The sequence below is a fragment of the Nerophis lumbriciformis genome, linkage group LG25 (genome assembly GCF_033978685.3).
Source record: "Nerophis lumbriciformis linkage group LG25, RoL_Nlum_v2.1, whole genome shotgun sequence".
Taxonomy (NCBI): Eukaryota; Metazoa; Chordata; class Actinopteri; order Syngnathiformes; family Syngnathidae; genus Nerophis; species Nerophis lumbriciformis.
This window is the reverse complement of record NC_084572.2, coordinates 6,113,667-6,127,312: the sequence shown is the minus strand read 5'-3', so window position 1 is coordinate 6,127,312 and position 13,646 is coordinate 6,113,667. Positions and strand designations below refer to the sequence as shown.

Below are 13,646 nucleotides of genomic sequence, written 5' to 3'. Positions count from 1 at the left end.
CGCTTGTACCCGTGATCTTGTCCTTTCGGTCATAACCCAAAGCTCATGACCATAGGTGAGGATGGGAACGTAGATCGACCCGTAAATTGAGAGCTTTGCCTTCCGGCTCAGCTCCTTCTTCACCACAACGGATCGATACAGCGTCCGCATTACTGAAGACGCCGCACCGATCCGCCTGTCGATCTCACGATCCACTCTTCCCTCACTCGTGAACAAGACTCCGAGGTACTTGAACTCCTCCACTTGGGGCAAGATCTCCTCCCCAAACCGGAGATGGCACTCCACCCTTTTCCGGGCGAGAACCATGGACTCGGACTTGGAGGTGCTGATTCTCATCCCAGTCGCTTCACACTCGGCTGCGAACCGATCCAGTGAGAGCTGAAGATCCTGGCCAGATGAAGCCATCAGGACCACATCATCTGCAAAAAGCAGAGACCTAATCCTGCAGCCACCAAACCAGATCCCCTCAACGCCTTGACTGCGCCTAGAAATTCTGTCCATAAAAGTTATGAACAGAATCGGTGACAAAGGGCAGCCTTGGCGGAGTCCAACCCTCACTAGAAACGTGTCCGACTTACTGCCGGCAATGCGGACCAAGCTCTGGCACTGAGCATACAGGGAGCGGACTGCCTCTGATTGTGTGATTTTGTTTGATTTAATGTGAACAATTTCCTTGGCCCACCGTGACCCGTTTGGCAATGTCCTCGGTCTGATGCGTCAAGGCAAAATGTATTGGCGGCATGTGAATCGGAATTCAGAATCAGAAGAGTTGTTATTACCATTGTTTGAGAACGGGTTCACAAACTAGGAATTTAGTGAACCCAGGAAAATTGATTCAATGCTGATATCGGACCGATATCAATATAGGATCAGGACACCCCTATTGCTTATTAATGTACTTAAAAGGATCAGTTTGTACCTTTTTGGCCGGGGTACACAGCCAAGCTGTGGAAAAAGCAGCCCGCGGACGCCTTAAAATAGAACATACCGGAGATCCCTCGACCCCGCCCTCCCTTTTTAAGTGAGTATCAGAGGAAAGTGATCCCTTGTGCGACACAGAAGTCCAAAACATGCGTCCTTCCGCACCCCCTGCTGGGAACCTCCTTGTTAAGTTGCAAAAGGTTGACTGTGAGCTCCCTTTGCTGGCCCGCTCGTCTCCTATCGTTAATTAGGCCACTTCTCTCCCGGGCGCCCCCCCCCCCGGTGTCGCCGCGGCCGCCGTGCTGGGAGGCGCGACGGGGATGAAAGGAGCTCACCTGCGGAGCGTCCAGGGTTTATGCGGAGAGGCCAAAGAATAGGAGCCAATGCTGTATTGAAACACGGGGATGACAGCGAATGTCTCCTGGCCTAATGAATCAAAACCCACTGGAGCAAAACACCCGGTGTAGCGCGTCTCCGTCTGTGCGCCGCCTTTAATCTCGTCAGGCCGCTCGCTTTAGAGGCAGGACGGCGGACTGGGGGGCGGGGGAGAAGGAGGAAAAAAATGGTAAAATGAGTGAAGCCGCCTGATGCTTTGACTGCTTTAAGGAAGGCCAGACGGGCCGGCGGCAGCGGCTAACAAGCTGTCCATTAAGGCTAACCTTGCGTTGCTAACTGGATCACTGGCGCTCCCCGTGTAATACGTGGCGTGGACACAAGCATTCATTCATTTTCACACATACTTGTACTAAAGCTAACTTAATCACCTGCGTAATTGCTTCATCTCTCCTATTAAAGTGCGGCTGGTGCAATTAGGCTTGTCCCTCTTCGGTCTACAAAAGTGCTTTGTTACCTGAACATGACTGTACTCCTACTTCTAAAGCACCCCAATCAAAAACCTTCTTGCGCATACCTTTTTTTTGCGCTCCCCTCCGAGGTTTCTCATTGTTCCCATTTGGTTGAGTTTTTTCTTGCCCTGATGTGGGAACTGAGCTCAGGATGTGGTTGTGGCTTGTGCAGCCCTTTGAGACATTTGTGATTAAGGGCGATGTAAATAAACTTTGATTGATTGATAGATTTTTTTTTACGTGTTGAGGAAACTTTTTCCAAAGCATGGGATTCTCGTAACCAAAGACCTGGACCTGAGTTCAGGTAAACCAGGGTTGGGATGACCGCCTTCACTTGACCAAATGAACTGTACTCGCAAATATGACCGGAGACTGGCGGCCATCTCTAGTCCACCATTCAAGTCGCGGCCCGGGGGCCAAACCTGTTCAGTTTAGAACTAGACCTGAGTTCAGGTAAACCAGGGTTGGGATGACCGCCTTCACTTGACCAAATGAACCGTACTCGCAAATATGACCGGAGACTGGCGGCCATCTCTCACTCATGAAGACCATGGATCACTCTAGTCCACTATTCAAGTTGCGGCCCGGGGGCCAAACCTGTTCAGTTTAGAACTAGACCTGAGTTCAGGTAAACCAGGGTTGAAATGACTGCCTTCACTTGACCAAATGAACCGTACTCGCAAATATGACCGGAGACCGGTGGCCATCTCTAGTCCACTATTCAAGTTGTGGCCCGGGGGCCAAACCTGTTCAGTTTAGAACTAGACCTAAGTTCAGGTAAACCAGGGTTGGGGTGACCGCCTTCACTTGACCAAATGAACTGTACTCGCAAATATGACCGGAGACTGGCGGCCATCACTAGCTCTTAGTCAACTACTCCATTTCCAAATGAAATGGAGTAGAATGTCCCTGCTTCTGCTTCTGCTTCATGAGTTTGTCCCCAGCTTCAAATTGCAGTCTGGAATGATCTTTGTCAGTCGGAAGTTACTGGACTGATATTCCAAGCTTTCGCTTCCCATTAATTATGGGTTCTCGCCCCTCTGTGGCAAAAGGTCGCCCGGGTCTTTGCATTCATTGCCCGAGCATATGCTGGCCAACAGATTTGGGACTGGCACTTGAGCGGGGGCTATTTCCCCCCCCCCTAACCCCTGGCTGGGACGCGGCCATATTGTTGGGCGCTGGCAGCCATTGTTCAGCGCATTAACTTCACACAGCTAATTACTCCCCAATCATAACTTTACCTTGCAGTGAACGTGCCAAGCAACCTGTTTCACACCCCATATGTTAATTAGCCGCCACGTCTTCATTATGCCGCAGCGGCGCTTTAAGTTCAAGCTGTGCCGCCTGGCGCGTGCTCAACACAGTCTGGACTCGCTGCCAATTATTCTCAACTCTGCGCTCATTCTTCTTCTTCTTCTTCTTCTTCATTCTGCTCAGTCCTCAACTCCTCCGCCAGGACGCTTCTTTTTGTCAAACTTCTCACTTTTTCTTCAGACGTGGTTTCTTCTGCAAACATTTAGCCCTGATTAGAGATGTTTCTCTCTCTCTCTCTCTCTCCATTTCTTGCACTGGTGTTTGTTTGGGGACTTTGGATGTGAAGGAGGGGTGCGCCAGATTAGAAGCTCTTCTTTCCCAACAGAAGTGCGCTGTTTTGTCTGCGCTCTTGTGAGGTTTTCATGTTCACTTTGGGAGCGAGTCGAAAGAGAATCCCAGAGAGTGCTTGGCGTTTTTGTTTTTTTTCAGATGTGCCGCTTCTCTTTAGTGGTGAGATGTGGAGATTGTGCGATAGATGAGGCCTCCACACGAGTCTCTTTCCTTCTGTCAACTCTTCTGCCTCGCTTGTCGCCAGAGTGGCGTCCCTCGCTCGCGGCGCACGTCTGACTCCATTTGAAGGTGTCGCGCTGCGGGAACTTAAGTCCTCTTTGCATATTTGACTGTGACGCATGTGCATGCAATTTTTATGAAAGAAAAGCCAGCAAAGAAACAGGGTCAGAAATACAAACTTCATTTACGCTTTTTAGTGCTGTCAAATGATTTCTTTTGAAGTTATATTAATCACCTTTTACTCCTTTTCGGGGCTACAAGCCCAACCACTACATTTCAGAAGAAATATGAACAAAAAAATATTTTTTTTAAATATATATAAAACAAAATTAAAATCAATTCACATCCAAATCACAATTCTTATTCATTACAATTTTTAAATCAATTCATAATTTTTAAAAATCCATAAAATAAAAAAAATTCATATACAGGTAAAAGCCAGTAAATTAGAATATTTTGAAAAACTTGATTTATTTCAGTAATTGCATTCAAAAGGTGTAACTTGTACATTATATTTATGCATTGCACACAGACTGATGCATTCAAATGTTTATTTCATTTAATTTTGATGATTTGAAGTGGCAACAAATGAAAATCCAAAATTCCGTGTGTCACAAAATTAGAATATTACTTAAGGCTAAAACAAAAAAGGGATTTTTAGAAATGTTGGCCAACTGAAAAGTATGAAAATGAAAAATATGAGCATGTACAATACTCAATACTTGGTTGGAGCTCCTTTTGCCTCAATTACTGCGTTAATGCGGCGTGGCATGGAGTCGATGAGTTTCTGGCACTGCTCAGGTGTTATGAGAGCCCAGGTTGCTCTGATAGTGGCCTTCAACTCTTCTGCGTTTTTGGGTCTGGCATTCTGCATCTTCCTTTTCACAATACCCCACAGATTTTCTATGGGGCTAAGGTCAGGGGAGTTGGCGGGCCAATTTAGAACAGAAATACCATGGTCCGTAAACCAGGCACGGGTAGATTTTGCGCTGTGTGCAGGCGCCAAGTCCTGTTGGAACTTGAAATCTCCATCTCCATAGAGCAGGTCAGCAGCAGGAAGCATGAAGTGCTCTAAAACTTGCTGGTAGACGGCTGCGTTGACCCTGGATCTCAGGAAACAGAGTGGACCGACACCAGCAGATGACATGGCACCCCAAACCATCCCTGATGGTGGAAACTTTACACTAGACTTCAGGCAACGTGGATCCTGTGCCTCTCCTGTCTTCCTCCAGACTCTGGGACCTCGATTTCCAAAAGAAATGCAAAATTTGCTTTCGTCAGAAAACATGACTTTGGACCACTCAGCAGCAGTCCAGCTCTTTTTTTCCTTAGCCCAGGTGAGACGCTTTGCGCGCTGTTTCTTGGTCAACAGTGGCTTGACACGAGGTATGCGGCAGTTGAAACCCATGTCTTTCAAGCGTCTCTTGGTGGTGGATCTTGAAGCACTGACTCCAGCAGCTGTCCACTCCTTCTGAATCTCCCCCACATTTTTGAATGGGTTTTTTTTCACAATCTTGACCAGGGCGCGGTGATCCCTATCGCTTGTACACTTTTTCTGACCACAGTTTTTCCTTCCCTTTGCCTCTCCATTAATGTGTTTGGACACAGAGCTCTGAGAACAGCCAGCCTCTTCAGCAATTACCTTTTGTGTCTTTCCCTCCTTGTGCAATGTGTCGATGGTTGCCTTTTGGACAGCTGTCAAATCTGAAGTCTTCCCCATGTTTGTGTAGGCTTCAGAACTGGACTGAGAGACCATTTAAAGCCCTTTGCAGGTGTTTTGAGTTAATCAGCTGATTAGTTTGTGGCACCAGGTGTCTTCAAAATTTAACCCTTACACAATATTCTAATTTGGTGACACGCGGAATTTTGGATTTTCATTTGTTGCCACTTCAAATCATCAAAATTAAATGAAATAAACATTTGAATGCATCAGTCTGTGTGCAATGAATAAATATAATGTACAAGTTACACCTTTTGAATGCAATTACTGAAATAAATCAGGTTTTTCAAAAATATTCTAATTTACTGGCTTTTACCTGTATATAAACTGGTATATTCTTTACTGTTACAAGCAACACTCTGAGGGCAGCCATAACTGTGATGTGATTTGATGTGTAAGAACCCAAGAACCCTGACCTCATCCCTACCAAAAGACAATCTTGCATAAAGTGAGGTCCTAAAGATTCCATTGGTGTGAATGAGTTGAGGGTTCCCCACCTGCGCTACTATTCTTTTTACAGCAACATAGTTATTGTTCCTGCCATGTTGAAGACTGAGTGCACCATCTCCATTCCTGTCATATTGAAGATTGAGTGCACCATCTCCATTCCTGCCATGTTGAAGACTGAGTGCACCATCATCTCCATTCCTGCCATGTTGAAGACTGAGTGCACCATCTCCATTCCTGCCATATTGAAGACTGAGTGCACCATCATCTCCATTCCTGCCATGTTGAAGACTGAGTGCACCATCTCCATTCCTGCCATATTGAAGACTGAGTGCACCATCTCCATTCCTGCCATGTTGAAGACTGAGTGCACCATCATCTCCATTCCTGCCATGTTGAAGACTGAGTGCACCATCTCCATTCCTGCCATATTGAAGACTGAGTGCACCATCATCTCCATTCCTGCCATGTTGAAGACTGAGTGCACCATCTCCATTCCTGCCATGTTGAAGACTGAGTGCACCATCTCCATTCCTGCCATGTTGAAGACTGAGTGCACCATCATCTCCATTCCTGCCATATTGAAGACTGAGTGCACCATCTCCATTCCTGCCATGTTGAAGACTGAGTGCACCATCTCCATTCCTGCCATGTTGAAGACTGAGTGCACCATCTCCATTCCTGCCATATTGAAGACTGAGTGCACCATCTCCATTCCTGCCATGTTGAAGACTGAGTGCACCATCTCCATTCCTGCCATGTTGAAGACTGAGTGCACCATCTCCATTCCTGCCATATTGAAGACTGAGTGCACCATCTCCATTCCTGCCATGTTGAAGACTGAGTGCACCATCTCCATTCCTGCCATGTTGAAGACTAAGTGCACCATCTCCATTCCTGCCATGTTGAAGACTGAGTGCACCATCTCCATTTCTGCCATATTGAAGACTAAGTGCACCATCTCCATTCCTGCCATGTTGAAGACTGAGTGCACCATCTCCATTTCTGCCATATTGAAGACTAAGTGCACCATCTCCATTCCTGCCATGTTGAAGACTGAGTGCACCATCTCCATTTCTGCCATATTGAAGACTGAGTGCACCATCTCCATTCCTGCCATGTTGAAGACTAAGTGCACCATCTCAATTCCTGCCATGTTGAAGACTGAGTGCACCATCTCCATTTCTGCCATATTGAAGACTGAGTGCACCATCTCCATTTCTGCCATATTGAAGACTAAGTGCACCATCTCCATTCCTGCCATGTTGAAGACTGAGTGCACCATCTCCATTCCTGCCATATTGAAGACTGAGTGCACCATCTCCATTCCTGCCATATTGAAGACTGAGTGCACCATCTCCATTTCTGCCATATTGAAGACTGAGTGCACCATCTCCATTCCTGCCATGTTGAAGACTGAGTGCACCATCATCTCCATTCCTGCCATATTGAAGACTGAGTGCACCATCTCCATTCCTGCCATGTTGAAGACTGAGTGCACCATCTCCATTCCTGCCATATTGAAGACTGAGTGCACCATCTCCATTCCTGCCATATTGAAGACTGAGTGCACCATCTCCATTCCTGCCATGTTGAAGACTGAGTGCACCATCTCCATTCCTACTTACCTACTTCTTGTTTGTGGAGGATCTGATGGCACATTTTCCTTGCACACAGATGTCAGCGTGTCTCCTCGTCTCCTCGTCTCCTCGTCTCCTTGTCTCCTCCTCCCCACGGCACATTCCGGTCTCCCTCGCCAGCTCCACTCCAGCATATGTCCAATTAGGCCTGAAAGGCAAAGCGGAACTGTTCTGCCTGTGATTCGTCCCCGCGGGGGGTCTGTCCGAGCGCCGCGCCGCAACGCTTTCTGATCCTGCTTTATGCTTAACCAAAATGCTACTGTAATTATTGTGTTTTTTTTTTTTTTCAAGGGAACACTGTTCCTCTGCTACTTTGCTGTTGGCACACGCACACACACACACACACACACACACACACACACACACACACACACACACACACACACACACACACACACACACAGGTAAAACACTACTAGAAAAGCGATGATACCACCACGCCGCATCTTTATGATTGCGGCGCCATTTCAGCGTCAATTTCCCCTCATCGTTGACCCGCCTATCATCCTGCTGGGGTCAGGGGGTCAAAGGTGTCATCACCGCAGGAAACAAAAAGGTGATGTCGCATGCTGGGATGATGGTGGCTGTAGTATAAGCTGACAAGATGCAGCATAAAAAGAGTAGATTGTAGGAAAAGAATATGAAAAAGGAGTAAATGATCAGCTGTGAGAACCTCAACATTCCAGTCCTGGCGGAACATTCCATTCAATATTGATTCTCCATTCACAATCAATACTCTTGTTTCTATAACACGGCCACCACTTCATCCATCCATCCATCCATCTTCTTCCGCTTATCCGAGGTCGGGTCGCGGGGGCAGCAGCCTAAGCAGGGAAGCCCAGACTTCCCTCTCCCCAGCCACTTCATCCAGCTCCTCCCGGGGGATCCCGAGGCGTTGCCAGGCCAGCCGGGAGACATAGTCTTCCCAACGTGTCCTGGGTCTTCCCCGTGGCCTCCTACCGGTCGGACGTGCCCTAAACACCTCCCGAGGGAGGCGATGGGGTGGCATCCTGACCAGATGCCCGAACCACCTCATCTGGCTCCTCTCCATGTGGAGGAGCAGCGGCTTTACTTTGAGTTCCCCCGAATGACAGAGCTTCTCACCCTATCTCTAAGGGAGAGCACCGCCACCCGGCGGAGGAAACTCATTTGGGCCGCTTGTACCCGTGATCTTGTCCTTTCGGTCATAACCCAAAGCTCATGACCATAGGTGAGGATGGGAACGTAGATCGACCGGTAAATTGAGAGCTTTGCCTTCCGGCTCAGCTCCTTCTTCACCACAACGGATCGATACAGCGTCCGCATTACTGAAGATGCCGCACCGATCCGCCTGTCGATCTCACGATCCACTCTTCCCTCACTCGTGAACAAGACTCCGAGGTACTTGAACTCCTCCACTTGGGGCAGGGTCTCCTCCCCAACCCGAAGATGGCATTCCACCCTTTTCCGGGCGAGAACCATGGACTCGGACTTGGAGGTGCTGATTCTCATCCCAGTCGCTTCACACTCGGCTGCGAACCGATCCAGCGAGAGCTGAAGATCCTGGCCAGATGAAGCCATCAGGACCACATCATCTGCAAAAAGCAGAGACCTAATCCTGCAGCCACCAAACCAGATCCCCTCAACGCCTTGACTGCGCCTAGAAATTCTGTCCATAAAAGTTATGAACAGAATGGGTGACAAAGGGCAGCCTTGGCGGAGTCCAACCCTCACTGGAAACGTGTCCGACTTACTGCCGGCAATGCGGACCAAGCTCTGACACTGATCATACAGGGAGCGGACCGCCAAAATCAGACAGTCCGATACCCCGTACTCTCTGAGCACTCCCCACAGGACCTCCCGAGGGACACGGTCGAATGCCTTCTCCAAGTCCACAAAGCACATGTAGACTGGTTGGGCAAACTCCCATGCACCCTCAAGGACCCTGCCGAGAGCATAGAGCTGGTCCACAGTTCCACAACCAGGACGAAAACCACACTGTTCCTCCTGAATCCGAGGTTCGACTATCCGGCGTAGCCTCCTCTCCAGTACACCTGAATAGACCTTACCGGGAAGACTGAGGAGTGTGATCCCACGATAGTTAGAACACACCCTCCGGTTCCCCTTCTTAAAGAGAGGAACCACCACCCCGGTCTGCCAATCCAGAGGTACCGCCCCCGATGTCCACGCGATGCTGCAGAGTCTTGTCAACCAAGACAGCCCCACAGCATCCAGAGCCTTAAGGAACTCCGGGCGGATCTCATCCACCCCCGGGGCCTTGCCACCGAGGAGCTTTTTAACTACCTCAGCAACCTCAGCCCCAGAAATAGAAGAGCCCACCGCCACTTCAATGAATTACTAAAAATAAAACTGGTTTTGTTGAATACAATTATACCCAAATATGTAATCAAGTCAAAACAACACTTCTCATTTCTAAAGTAAATGTGTACAGTGGATATAGATCATCTACATCTACTTAATGATTTGTCTGAGTGGCTGCACAGGATGGATAAACAATCTTTATTAAAAAGAAGGAAAAAAAAGTAAATCGATTTTTAATAATGAAGTATTTTATTCTGAAAACAAGCATTTTTCAACTTTCAATGTGTAAATCAAACATCCTCAGGATGTTGCAGAATCTTCAAACAACATTTTTCTATGTGGGGAAACCAAAATATCTTACTTGAATAATTGTTTTTGTCCATGTTTACATGTTTAATCTACAAATAGAGACAACATAATTATGCATGATAAAATAATAATGATGATGCTGTCATGTCTGTGTAATCATGTTTTGTTTTAAGTCATGTTTTGTTTAGTTTCTGGCTTTTCACTCCCTTGTCTTGTTTGCATGATTACCCATTAGTTTCACCTGTTCCACGTTTGGACTCATTGTGCACTCTTGTTTGTCACCATAGCAACCATTAGTTTTCACCTGTCACGTCACGCACCTGTTTCACGTTTTGAGTCACGCACCTGCTTTCACTAATCATGTCCATAGTATTTAAGTTCATTCATTTTCTGTTGTTCGTCCTGACGACATCCCCGCATTTATGCCCTCTGTCACACTCTGTCCACCTCTGCGCACTTCATGTCCATGCCAAGTAAGTTTGTTTATTATTGCCACAGTTAGTGTTTTTTTGTTGTTCATAGTTTTTTGCCCCCGTGTAAGTCTTTTGTTTTCGTTAGTCAAGTTTGTACCTCCGCCCTGAGCGCGCTTTTTGTTCTTTTGTTAGTGTAAAATAAATAATGTCTTCACCTTCACGCCATGTCTGGTCCAAATGTTCATTTGCACCACGGGAGAACAAACCACGTCATAGTCCAAGTCTTGACAGAGACCCGCCATGCCAAGACCAAGACCAAGACCCGCCATGCCAAGACCAAGACCCGCCATGCCAAGACCAAGACCAAGACCCGCCATGCCAAGACCAAGACCCGCCATGCCAAGACCAAGACCAAGACCCGCCATGCCAAAACCAAGACCAAGACCCGCCATGCCAAGACCAAGACCCGCCATGCCAAGACCGAGACCCGCCATGCCAAGACCAAGACCCACGCCGAGCTTCGCCGCCTGACGCGCCACGCCGAGCTTCGCCGCCTGACGCGCCACGCCGAGCTTTGCCGCCTGACTCACCACGCCGAGCTTCCACGCCTGCCACGATGACGACGCGCCTTCCTCCTCGTCGGCCACGGATATGGCCGCTACCTGGTCGCCCGCCACGCCAAGTGCGCCCACCTCCCAGTCGGCCACGAATGTGGCCATTCCCTGGGCGCCCGCCTCGCCTGCTGCAGCGGCGTTCCACTCGCCGCCGCCACCTAACTCTGCCCCGGTGGATACGGGGACACGTGGTCTGGCGACCCACCCACATGCCCCTCCCCCTCCGGGCGGAAGCAAGCTCTGTCAAGACTTGGACTATGACGTGGTTTGTTCTCCCGTGGTGCAAATGAACATTTGGACCAGACATGGCGTGAAGGTGAAGACATTATTTATTTTACACTAACAAAAGAACAAAAAGCGCGCTCAGGGCGGAGGTACAAACTTGACTAACGAAAACAAAAGACTTACACGGGGGCAAAAAACTATGAACAACAAAAAAACACTAACTGTGGCAATAATAAACAAACTTACTTGGCATGGACATGAAGTGCGCAGAGGTGGACAGAGTGTGACAGAGGGCATAAATGCGGGGATGTCGTCAGGACGAACAACAGAAAATGAATGAACTTAAATACTATGGACATGATTAGTGAAAGCAGGTGCGTGACTCAAAACGTGAAACAGGTGCGTGACGTGACAGGTGAAAACTAATGGTTGCTATGGTGAAAAACAAGAGTGCACAATGAGTCCAAACGTGGAACAGGTGAAACTAATGGGTAATCATGCAAACAAGACAAGGGAGTGAAAAGCCAGAAACTAAACAAAACATGACTTAAAACAAAACATGATTACACAGACATGACAGATGCAAAGTCAATGACTGGAAATAGCTCTTATAACGAGGGAAAGTTAGAGAGATAAAGCTTTAAATCTTGGCAAGTGGCAAATCATTTTCAGTGTGAGACAAGCAGTCTGGTTCAACAGCAATGTTTGTGTGACTGGGAGTGACAGGAAGAAAAGCTCTGAGTTGCTTGGTGGTGTGTTTTAGCCCACTGGTGCGTCTCAATTATTTCCTGTTACGCCCCCCCTCAAAAGAAAACATTTCCACCCTAACCCCACCCCCCCCCCCCCCCCCCCCCCAGACTATAAATACAATAATTTGTCCATGAAATTGTCATAAGTACGCCTCTGCAAAACAGTGTATCCTTATTAATTATTCAATGATTGAATTGTAGTCCTGCCATGAGGTGGACACTTGTCCAGCCCCAATGCAGCTGGGATAGGCTCCAACAACCCCCCCCCCCCCCCCCCCCGCGGCCCTAAGAAGGACGAGTGGTTGAAAATGGATGGATGGATAAATTGTACTATATTATTATTAAATGTAGTCATCATTATTATTGCAACAATGAATAACTTTATCCACGGTTTTTTTTTACTCAGTAAAACGTCAATCATGTAAATAAAGTGCCTGAAATAACATTCAAAAAATGAAATATGGAATTAAACTATAAAAATGTTTTGACCAACTTGAACCATTTGATAGTGAAAAAGACAATAAACTTAATTTATTAATGCAAAGTCAAGTCTTGTGTTTGAGGGTTGCTAGGGGCGACGACCGAACTCACCTGCCTCTGATTAGTGATCAGAGGCAACTAACCAGGTCAAGTCTTGTGTTTGAGGTTCTACTTCAGTTTCAGCGCCCCCCTTCCTTGTTTACCTCTGGTTGCTAGGGGCGACGACCGAACTCGCCTGCCTCTGATTAGTGATCAGAGGCAACTAACCAGGTCAAGTCTTGTGTTTGAGGTTCTACTTCGGTTTCAGCGCCCCCTTCCTTGTTTACCTCTGGTTGCTAGGGGGCGACGACCGAACTCGCCTGCCTCTGATTAGTGATCAGAGGCAACTAACCAGGTCAAGTCTTGTGTTTGAGGTTCTACTTCAGTTTCAGCGCCCCCTTCCTTGTTTACCTCTGGTTGCCAGGGGCGACGACCGAACTCACCTGCCTCTGATTAGTGATCAGAGGCAACTAACCAGGTCAAGTCTTGTGTTTGAGGTTCTACTTCAGTTTCAGCGCCCCCTTCCTTGTTTACCTCTGGTTGCTAGGGGCGACGACCGAACTCACCTGCCTCTGATTAGTGATCAGAGGCAACTAACCAGGTCAAGTCTTGTGTTTGAGGTTCTACTTCAGTTTCAGCGCCCCCCCTTCCTTGTTTACCTCTGGTTGCTAGGGGCGACGACCAAACTCACCTGCCTCTGATTAGCGATCAGAGGCAACTAACCAGGTCAAGTCTTGTGTTTGAGGTTCTACTTCAGTTTCAGCGCCCCCTTCCTTGTTTACCTCTGGTTGCTAGGGGCGACGACCGAACTCACCTGCCTCTGATTAGTGATCAGAGGCAACTAACCAGGTCAAGTCTTGTGTTTGAGGTTCTACTTCAGTTTCAGCGCCCCCTTCCTTGTTTACCTCTGGTTGCTAGGGGCGACGACCGGACTCACCTGCCTCTGATTAGTGATCAGAGACAACTAACCAGACACCTTTATACACATGTGCTGAAAGTGGTTTGAAGCAATCACAGCTATTTGACATGTTGTTGACCTTTTCAGCGTCCAATCAGATTGTTTGCTATGATGTGCCGTGATGCTCTGTTTGCACTTTGCCCTGCTTCCATCCAAGGGTT

General features: G+C 47.8%; 1 protein-coding gene across 4 annotated transcripts in view; it reads left to right on the top strand.

The window, feature by feature from the left end:
* The window catches only part of sox5 (SRY-box transcription factor 5), a 287,530-nt gene that overhangs the window by 169,785 nt on the left and 104,099 nt on the right, over positions 1-13,646 (top strand). The window lies entirely within an intron of this gene.